This window comes from Glycine soja, chromosome 2, assembly GCF_004193775.1.
Source record: "Glycine soja cultivar W05 chromosome 2, ASM419377v2, whole genome shotgun sequence".
Classification (NCBI taxonomy): Eukaryota; Viridiplantae; Streptophyta; class Magnoliopsida; order Fabales; family Fabaceae; genus Glycine; species Glycine soja.
Window position 1 is genome coordinate 45,817,168 of NC_041003.1, and position 11,958 is coordinate 45,829,125.

Here is an 11,958-nt window from a genome sequence, read left to right on the forward strand (position 1 = left end):
GTCACCTCATCACTAATACGTAGTCACAACATTTAATTTTGTAAAACAGCCAAATGAAACAAAGGAGCATAAATAACCTGTTATCCCAAAAAAGAGATATGAGGCAAGATTCCTAAATTCCACTGAGAAAATGGCAATCTCTTCTGGAGAAAAAAACATAGGCTTTTGTAACAGACAAGAAAGCTTTATCTATCCACAGTAGAAGTAAAAGTGGGTTCCAGATCACACAGGTAAAATTAGTGAACAGCAACATAAATAAACACACTCTTTGGTCCCCCACCTCCCAGAATCTCTCCTGCATTGGGCACTTGTAGCCTACAAAGGCAAAATGAAATTAAAATGCACTTTTTCACCACCAAGGTTTCCCAATGACTAAAGTTTTTCACTCTCAAAAAGTTTCATCCCCAATTTGATCCCTCTGTAAAACCTCTCCCACATGCTGACAAAGTTTCCTCTGGGTCTCAGACTCTCACACACAATTTTTTACAGTTACCTCACTCATTCACTCACTCCATCCTTTCCTATCCATCATCATCCCTTGTTTTCTCAATTTTCTTTCTCCCTTTTCCCTACCTAAATGAACAAAAAAGTATCAGTCTAAGATTTCCTGCATTCAATTTCCGTCTCTCCCTTTCACTACTGACGTGTGCCTTGGGAACCCACCTCATTATAATAATACTTTTCCCTAACCAACATTTAATAATATTATAACATTATGCAATAAAAAAATCATTTCCCTATTAAAAAACATTAAATTTATCATTAAAAAAACTAAAGGTGAGGCTCTCAAGGCAAAGGAAGAACCAGGTGACACACACTGCCACACACATGAGACCCCCCTCATCTGCTACTACCCCCCCTTTTTTTACAATCTAACCCCTTATAAATACTACCCCTCACCCCCTCATGCTTTTCTCAGTGATTCAGTCTCTCAGTAAATTCATTCACCACCCGCAGTTTCTCTCTTTTCCTTCTTAATTAGTTCTTCCTTTCCTTTGTTTCCAATACCAAAATAACAACAAATCAAAATAAAGCCCCTTTTGATTTGATTTGATCTCTCTCCATGGCTTCTTCTGTATCCACCACACCACCTATGTACTTTGATGAGAAGTGGAAGCTGTCAAAGAAAGAAGGATCCACCAGAAGCAGGTCCTCAAGCACAAGCACCCCTTTCATCAAGAATTCTTCTTCCTCACAGAGAAGGTGTGCTTTTGCTAGCAAGTGTGCGAAGCTTGTGAAGGAGCAAAGGGCGCGTTTCTACATCATGAGGCGGTGTGTGACAATGCTCATATGCTGGCGTGACTACAGTGATTCATGAAGAGAAGAAGAAAAAGGGTTACACAAAAAAGGGTTTGTTTGAGAGGGGCATAAAAGACTAAAGTTCTCTCCTTTTTGGGTCCCCTTCTTCTTTTTCTTCTTTCGATTTAAATCAGATCCCTTTTGAGGGTTCCGCTTGAGATATACCTGTACATAAAAAAAAAAATTGTTTCTCTTGGCTAGAAATTTTCAATTTTGTTTTCTCTCTCTTTTTTTAAGGTTGTTCTGAGAAACCCCATCAATGGAGGGTAGTCATGATGTTTGGTATTGTTAATTTTCTTCTGGCTGTCTGAGAAATGATAGAAGAAAATATGTTTAGAATGGAGAAATTAATTGAAATATAGTATAATAGTATAGCTTAGATACAATTTCGGCTTAATTTTGCTTTTCGGTGCTGCTGCTTCTTATGTTTTCCTTTATTTTTATTGTTACTTTTGGGTCTCGTTCAATGCAATTTCTCATCTTTTTAGGCTTTTAGTTCAGTTTCCGTTTGTGGGTGTTGTTGCTCTTTGGCATTGAGGAAGAAGAGACGGGTGTTTTGTTTGTTTGAGATCTCAAATCTCTGAGATTCCATTCAAACTATTGCAGCTGAGATGAGGTAAGCTAGGGTCTCTCCTGTGTAGATCTAAACGTGCTTGCTTAGGCTGACGCAACATTGGGCTTTGTTTTTTTTTCCTGCAACTATTTTTTATGACCATTAGACCAGTCAAGTTAAGAACTAATTAATCATATCAAATTCATAGCATTAAATATCCTTATAATAAATTTTTATTTTTAATTTCCTTACTTGTTGTCTTTATCGTTGTTTTAAATTTTAGTGAAATCCGTTGTTATTTTAATTATCATAACCTATAACCGTGTAGGTAAGAGATAGGAGTCGTGAATTTAACAAATTGACATCATACGTTTAATTTGTGAAGATAATTTTGGTTTGATTTTTGCATAATATTTTCTTGGATAAAGACAAAAGACTTTAATTGTAATTAAGTGTTAAAAGGAAGATTAGTGTTATAATCGAAAGGATGGAAGCTTGGAAGCTGGAGTGGTGAAGATACTTAGGGAATTTCATAGGGAGCAAAATATCGTACCTATGGTGTTTGAAAAATGAAAGGTAAGAGTCGCGAGTTGAGACATCGTTGAAACGCCCAAAGGGGCAAGCAAGGGAACAAATATCGTTGCACCAAAATTTCATTGTGGTCTAATGTTATTTTATTTTGAATATGAACGGTACTAATTTTGAATCAATTTTGTTAAAATAAATGAACAGTGTAATTTGGTAAAATATTTGAGGAAAATAACATGAGGGTACGATAAAAAAAAATGATAAAGTTAACGTTATTCTAGAAGGGTAGGGGAGGTTCGTTCGGCGTCACTTGCAATGCCTGAGACGCCGGTTGCTGATAGCGTTGTTTTGGCACGATTCTTAATGCAAATTTTCTTTATTTGCAATGTGAATGACGAAACTGTCCTATAACTGCAAGATAGAGTTGAGTTCTTTGACCACTGCATGGACCACTTTGAGTCTTTGACCCTACCATCTTCCACAGGGGGTATTTTTGGTGTTTTATTCTCTTTCTTCGTTCTCATCCTTTACCACAACGTGCGTTGCTTTTTCATTTTGAGGGTGAGGTAAGTGGTGGTGGTGGTGAGTGAATTTTGAATTGCCCTTTGGGAATGAATCATTACTTCCTTAGCTAATTGAGGTAAAAAAATTTATGAAAATAAGGCATTTTGTTTGGCGTCTAACTGTGAAAAAACGTCCATATATGGTAAAGGTGTTGGGCAGTAAACAATTTAAGAGTTTGTTTGTTGCAGTAAAATTGTATACTATTTTAATTTTATTATTATTATGCTTCGGGAATGGCAGGCTGGCAGGCAGTGACATGGATGATGAGTTGTTGACAACATGGCCTCTCACGCAAAGAAGTTATTGTATAGTACACGCATAAAATATTATATTAATACCTGGGTTTTGTTTTACAATTTTAATTTAATAGAGAAAAAAATTAGTAGAGAAACAACACGTGAAAAGAAAGTGTATGAGAAGAGAGATTGTAAAATAAAATCACTTTATTGAGAGAAAAATGTCTTTGTATGAGAGTATTATCATTTCTTGTAACCATTGAGTGAGGTACTTGAATTTGTAGAGTTATACATTATTTGGGATGGTTACAATCTTGTAATCATTTTTGTGACAGTGAAATACTTTTTTGAGTCGATTTCGTGAATGTAGGCAAAAGGTGTCGAATCACGTTAAATTCTTGTATTTGTTATTATTTTTCCTATAGTGTAATCTTTGTGTGTGTTCTCACGATCCTTTGTCGGTGTGGTTAATTTTATTTGTGAGAGCATTGATTACTCAAAAGTGATATCAGAGCTATGGCCGAAAACACACAAAGGTTCGAGATACCGTTGTTTGAAGGAAAAATAAATTTTATGATTTAGTAGAATACTATTCAAGACCCTTTGGTGCAGCAAGGTCTTGATCAAGTGTTAGAAGATGAAAGGCTGACTTCTATAAATGAAACCGAGTAGACTAAGATCCAAAGGAGGGTTGTGAGCACGATTCAGTTAGTCCTTGCTCCCGAGATAAAATACAATGTGTCGAAGGAGACAACACTGAAGGTCTTGTGGGAGAAGCTCAAGAATATCTATGCACTAGTCCCTAACCAATCGCCTTTGTTTGAAGATGAAGTTGTATCAACTCAAAATGGAGATGGGAGGAGATCTCCATGACCACATCAACAAGTTCAATCAGCTAGTAAGTTAACTGTTGAATGCAGATGATAAACTCTCTGATGAGGAGCAGACATTGTTGTTGTTGGCCTTACTACCAAGGTTCTTCAAAGCTTTGATTCAAACGTTGTTTGTGAGAAGATAAACTTTGAATTTGGATGATGTGATTGACGCTCTTAGAGAAAATGAAAGAATGATGAAGACTGAAAATATTAATGATGAACACAATGTAATAGCTGTGGTGGAGTCTGAGTGAGAGAGAAATCATTCAAGGAGACATGATGGGTCAAGAAAAAGATCAAAATCGTAATTGCATCCGTAACGAGATATGAGTAACATACAATGTTACTATTGTGGTGAGAATGATCATGTGCAAGTGAGGTGCAAATAAATGAAGGAGGACTTGAAGAAATTAAGATATATGAACAAAAATGACGCAAACTCCTAAGCTAATGTAGTAAAAAGTGTTGAAGATGAAGATGATGTGTTTTTGGCAACAAATGATGAGGTTTAAAATAAAATGAGTGATGGATTCTGCTGCCTCAAAGCACATTTGTAGAGAGATCGAGAGATGTTTGACACTTTGAAAATTAATGGAAAATTCGACCATTTCAAGTCAGGGAATGGTGGAAAAATAAAGGTTGAAGGCATAGGGAGTGTGAGGATGAAACTCCATGATGGTACTATTCGAACTTTGTCAAATGTGAGATTTGTACCTTTTGCTGTTGTCAATATGATTTCTATGGGGGAGATGATATCACAAGGGTACAAATATGTTGGTTCAAAGTGGGGATGCAAAGTGTACAAGGGGAGACACTTAGTGTTGCGAGGACAAAAAAATAAAGGTAATATTTGTTATTTGGATGGACAAGCCTTGAAGAGGAACCATGATAGCAAAGTAAAGAAAAAAGTGAAGTTTTCTAATGTTGTCGAAGTGTTGGGAGAGACTTCCATTGGAGGGGGAGTTTGTTCACTTTCAAATTGATTGAAAGATATTTCTCTTTTGACTTAAGGAGGAGAATTGTAGAGTTCTAAGCCAAAAGATAAGGTGCATACATATTGAGAATTTGATTTTTATCACTAAGGTTTAGGTGGTTTAAATGCAAAGTGGAAGATTATATTTTACTAGATGAACCTTAATTGAATGGATGCCTTGGAGGTTATTTTTGTTTCAACTTCCAAGATAACTTATTTACTATAGTTGGTGACAATCTTCTCTATAAATAGAAAAGAGAATTAGTGGATAAACAACACATGAAGAGAGAGTGTGTGAAAAGAGAAATTGTAAAACAAAGTCACTTGTTGAGAGAAAAGTATCTTTGTGTAAGAGTGTTATCATTTATTGTAACCATTGAGCGAGATACTGTAGAGTGATACACTATTTGAGTTAAATTATAATCTTATAATCATTTTTGTGATAATGAAATACTTTTTGAGACGGTTTGGTGAATGTTTGCAAGAGGTACCGAACCACGTTAAATTCTTGTGTTTGTTATTATTTTTCTGCGGTGTAATATTTGTTGTATTCTCATGATTTTTCTTTTATGAGTGTGAGTAATTTTATTTGTGAGAGTGTTGATTTTCTAACACATATGCTTGGTCACAACTACACATGTCTTAAAATGAGGTGACCTCAAATTTATATTATGCGCGTAAAAATAGAATTTTTGTGTGAAAACTAGTGCCCCCAAAGCGAAAAATAAATGTCAATGGAATTATTTTAACTATTATCAGAAATATACATACAAAGGGTACAAATAGTAACTTACTGTATTTAATTAAGAAAAAGGTTTCTTATTTAAAACTTTTCACTTAGAAAATCATTTATTTTCGCTTTACGATTTTGACTTGTTTATATATATATATATATATATATATATATATATATATATATATATATGTATGTATGTATGTATATTCATTATTTTTCAGGGATTGTAGATTGGTTTCTGAAATCTTGAAACAAAAACTATTTGACAGCGCCATTATAGAATCGTTAAAAAGTAAAAACATGTCACAAGCCTTGAGGCATGTTTTGTTTCTTGCTAAACAAATTTAGATGAACATACCAAACATGGGGGCGTGTTTCACATTTTACGGTTTGCGTTACTGCAAACACAATGGACCTAAAAAGTTTGGACCAAAGCATTTCTATTTTATAAGAAAATTAAATAAGGGATTTCGAGTGTCGAGCCTTCTCAATAGGTTGTTGCAAAAAAAAAAAAAAAAATCAGAAACAAAATGTTTTATGAATTATTTTATCAAATAGAAACGAGCTTTAATTTGATGGAAAATTCTTCTCGTGGTGGTAGTTGAATATAATGAAAAAAATAAACAAATCGAGGATTCCTTTGTTGCGTAATTAAATAAAAATGGATAGAAAGCAACTATAATAAGCTTTAGCAACTTACTAACAACTATTGTACGAGTAGTGGTTGGTTAAGAAATAAGCATTAAATGAATTTTATATTTTTAACATAATAAATAATTTTATTAGATGTTCCATATTTATATTTCTCAAATTGGTACTTTGAAAACATTTATTAACATTTTTCCGTGCAAACTCTTATTTGTTCATGCTTGTTGTGTTGTGGGCTATATGTTTTATTTAGCTATCTTTTCAGTGTTCGGGTTTTCGGGTGTTTCTTATGGCCGTAGTCTATGTTGTTGTTTTTTCTGGTCAAAAGGAAGATTTTGCTTTTCCTTCAAAACCTTCTTTAGGTGCACTTTGTTGGTAGTAATCAAAGAAGCATCATTCTCAAAATTTATGATATGTTGAAAGGTTAATGACTAGGATTTGTTTGGGCTTGCCGAAAGGACATCCAATACAACAAATAAAAAATAAAAGAAAAATCTACTGCTGAAGGAGTGAAATGCAATTAAGTTGATCACCATTTTATTCAAAAAAAAGAGCAGATTAAAAAAGTAAAAATAACTTACATATCAATTAAGAAAAAAAAATAATTTTTAAAATAATTATTGTAAAGTTAACATTACATTATAAAAACATTTTACACTGGAAATTTTTATTCATAAATTTATTACATAAAAGTGTATAATTGTTCAATACTTTATATTTTATAATATTGATAAAAAATTCTCGAAAAACATTTGAATTTTTTTTAGAAAAAAATTATGAAATGAATAATACTAGTACTTTTTTTATTGCACAACATAGGCTTAAGTATATGCTAACAAATCTATCAAAAAGTGAAAACATAATCATCCCACATCTAAACCCACTTAGTTGGATGATTTATAAAATCTCCACCGATATTTGAATTTGATCAAAAGCATTAAATATTATTTGACTGCTTTCTATTGCTATTAGTGAGTGTGCTATCATGCTGGAAACAATTGAAAGGAGAATCAGCATGGCATCTGTTATTTTCCCCTTCCCTACATTTTTGACTATGCATTCAAGAAAGAATAATGTCTTTTATACAATCAATTATGCACAAAACAGTGGATAAGAAAAGTTGAAAATATATATGATTAGATAACTAATGTGATAGAGAGAGAAAACATATAAAAATTACTATATAAAAGAACATTATTCTTAAAGTAATTATAGCCTTTCAAGGAACGTGATAGGGAACAGAGATACTAGTCTATGATCTCTATATCATCTAAGTGTTCTACATATATTTGATCAGTTATCTTAATTATGGTCAAAAAGCAAACCATTTTAATTCATTAACCTTCGTCCCTACTTCCTTCCATCTTTGTCTAGTTTGTTGAAAGATATCCAACAGTATGCGCATCTGAATTATTATGGGACTACAGCACACCTAATAATTAGTTGATAGCTCCTATAGTCCTATTCCATAATTATTTAATGGTCCTACTTTGCTCTCCCCCACTTTTTTATTGTGATTTTTGGAGCCTTTTGCTAACGTATAGTTCCATACCAATTAAGACTTAGATAAATATTTATTCGTCTGGTTAATCATTTAAAAATATTAAATATTTTATTAAAAGATATTATTTTATAGTTTTTTTATTCATTAAAGTAACATTTACCATAAAAAAATACCTTACCAAAGTATTAGTTTTTTTCTTAATAATTCAATTGTAAACTTAATTCACAAGGGTTTCGCTTCTTTTTCTTTTCTTTCTCAAATAATGTATAGCATAGAAAATCTAGATATATCAACCATTAAAGTTTCCTTTTGCAACATTCGCTAAGTTCATGTACTCTCTCCAAAAGCTCAAGCCTTTTTTGGGTCTTAGTTCTTAGTCAACACTCGTCATTTGTTAATTCACTTGCTTTGCTTTATTGAAAATGGAAATAATAATTAGACATGACATATATCAAATCTCTTTCTGTGTTTATATTAAGAAAAGCACCAGCATTTTAGTTATCTTTTTATTCATTGGACAGAACCAACATTTTAGATGTACATGAAAAAAATGTATGAATATTATTTTATTAATTTAAAATAAAATTAGTGTAAGCACAAGTGCACAACCCCACCCCCGAAAGTTAAGGTAACTACATACCCTTTATAGGAAATTGGCCATGAAGTTGGAGAAATTACTTATCCCTTAGATTAGAGTACTAGGCCCATTTTTCATCAGTAAAACCCAAGATAAAGGTGCCCCCTTAACACTACCAAACTAAAATAGAAGTTACCTCGGGCTTGAGTATAATAATAGTATTGGACAACAGAAAAAGCCCGGGGATAAAAAGTGGGGGCCTAGTAGAAGACAAAAACGTAACAAGGTTAGAATAGAAGGTGTTATGTTGGGCTTCACATAACCCTTAAGGCACATAGGTCCACGTATGGTCAAGAGTCACATCACTGCACGCATGCCTTATAATCATAATATATCATTTTCATGTGATAAATGCCAGCATTAATAATAATTTGTTTTATTCAAATAAAAAATATTTTATAAAAATTTACTAAATATATTAATATACCAATGATTATGTGTATAAATAATATTTATTATTTATAATATAAAACAAAATCTAAAATACTGAAAAGATTCTAAAACGACGATTGAAAAAAAAGGGGATTTTCATATACCTTTTATGTTTTATTTATGAAATTCATGACATGACTAACTGAAATTTTCTATTTATGAACATAATTTTTTAGTATAATGTTAATGAAATTAAGTTATATATTCTTATCTTTTTCTTTTGGGTAGAGATTCTTATCTTAAATCTTAAATCTTAAATCAAATACTCAGCATTTTCCATTAATTGATAGAAATACAATGGGTTTATTTGCTTAAAAAAGTTGTCAGAGTCAAAGTCGGACTCAGAAACAGGCATGCACTAGCTGGCAGTAGAGAGCAAGGCTGAACAACGTAGAATTGGAGAGGTGTGTCTGTCCATATAAAGCTTTGCTGGCTTTCTTTTTTCTTTTCTTAAAAAAATAGAAGATTAATTCAATATTATCCACAAGTCTAATTATCATTATAAATTGTAAACTTGCAAGCACTAAATTAATGTATGTGTGTAATTAGTTTGTTGAATATATAATAGTGGCCTGATTATCCATTACAACTTTCTTTAATACATCATTTTATAAAGTAAACTCGTCCATTATTTTAAAAAAACACAAGTTTGATAATAACTTCCAATTGCAATAAAATGTATCAAACAATCAGCCATGCATAACGATATATTCCTTCAATTTCATATACATGCATTGTAGCAATGTCACGTAACTTTGAATTTATGGCCTCGATATGTTCATTAACTCACCGCACTGTGTTACTGCAAATTTTCAACATAACTATATCCTTGCTTATTCATATATTTTTAATTCCCATTCCTAATACAAAATTACTGCATCTAAAAAAAATTGAATACTTAAAATAAAGTTGTAGCATATAAGACGATTCACATAGAAAGTAGTATTATATAAATTCGAAAATCATCAATCAAGGACCCAAGATATAATAATTTTCGTTATTCATATATTACGTGCTATTTATGAATTTTACAATTCTGTGAACGAAAACAAAGAAAGAAAGAAACGTATATTATAATGGGCCTTGCATTTTACTTGGTCACATATCAGCCCAAATAATTCAAAATACTATTGGATCTTAAATAAGCCCAAAAATATAATACAAAACTATATTCAATTTTCTTTGCAACTTGATGTGCGCCTGGGGACTTTTTTTATTTATTTTGATTTGTGCTGTGGTGAGATTTGGTGATTAAACTTCATAAATGAGTTTGAATTGCATGATCTGGTATAGTTTTATTATTTGATAAATGTTATGATTTATACATTGTGGGGCTGAAGCAACTATTGTTGCTTGTAATATTTTTGGTTGTATGGTGACAACTCCTTTTTGATAATATATGATACAATTAACCATGGTTTTCATGCTATATGTTTGTCTCTTTTATATATCTTGTTAACAGTGTGAAAACAACGGATGATTGATTTGACTCAGAATGGATGGAGGACTCATTTAAGACCTAAATGCTTCGGCTTCAACAGAAGATTTTCCTGCTGTTGATGGTACGCTTGTGCTAGTAATGTTGGTACTTAAATAGTGATCAACTATATTACTTTGGTAATTTGATCAGGCAAGCTTTTATACTTTAAAAAAATACTCGTTAGATCTGCTTTAGGTAAGTGAAAAAAGTGAAGTTGTTAGTACAACATATAGGTGAAGGTGGGGTACTTATAAAAACAATCCGATATTGGTGAAGTTAGTATGTGTACTAGTAAATAATACTGTATTTAAAGATATAATATTTTTATTTGTCAGAAAAAAAAGTACTTTTGTAAGCCTTCTAAGGGCTGTGAATGTTTTCTTACCTTAAATTTAGACATCATCTTCTCTCCTAAATTTTTATTTATCAAAAGAATATATGATACAAATTAAAATTTACACCATTGGAATATTTGAAATTTCATTTTTAGGCTAATATTTTTATTTGATTACAATTATTATATTCCATTAACTAAAAAATTGAACTCAAGCCTAAATATTCATGCCCAAATGCATTCATCAGAAACCCAAGAATAACCTGAACCCAATGCACATAAAATATAAAACAAAAAAAGAAGACAAAGGAAAAATAAAAAATTATTGATACCGGGACAAGCCCAGTTTTCGCCAGCCAACAAGGATCCGCATACTTAACATGGAGAGAGCGTTGTGACAGCGCTGACAAAATTAACCAAAATTGAATGTTTTAGTTGTTCACATGACTTATGTGTCCTACATTATTTAGTGGACCCTCCCGACATAAAAAAATAAAATGTGTCCTGCATTAATATGAGAACTTTTATTTTCCCCTAATTGCATGCAATGACTTTATTATATGATAATTGATTTAAATGGATGTTGGTGTCTTCTTTTCTTGCGCATTTTGCATTGAAAACTGACAAGGCTCCCTAGCATTGTCATAAATATGGTGAATTATATTTTTCGTCTCTTAATTTTATTTAAAATTTAAGTTAATTGTAATAATTATTAAGTGCATTAAAATCATTGATTTAGTTTTACAAATTAATAACGTTATCCCTAATTATTTTGAATTGCAAACACCCTCAAACGACCAAATTAAAAGGAAAAAAATATTAATAATAAAACTGAAACTTAATCTTGTTTTGGAAAAAAATGTACAGATACCATCAATTGATTTAAATAACTTTACATGCACAAATTAACGTCTTTAATTATATGAATGAGTGAATTGCATAGATTGAAACATTTTTTGCCTAGTGAGTTAAGTTTATTTTCCCAATCCTTGTGTTGCAATTGAGATCCAAAACAACACCATAATTCAATTGAACAGATTTTACTCTTTTAAGTGTGTTGAATAAACTCTGTGTGATTCTATTAACTCAAACAAATTCACCTACATGGTTACATCAGAAATTCTTTAAAAGTCAAAATAATATCATGAAAATCCAAATT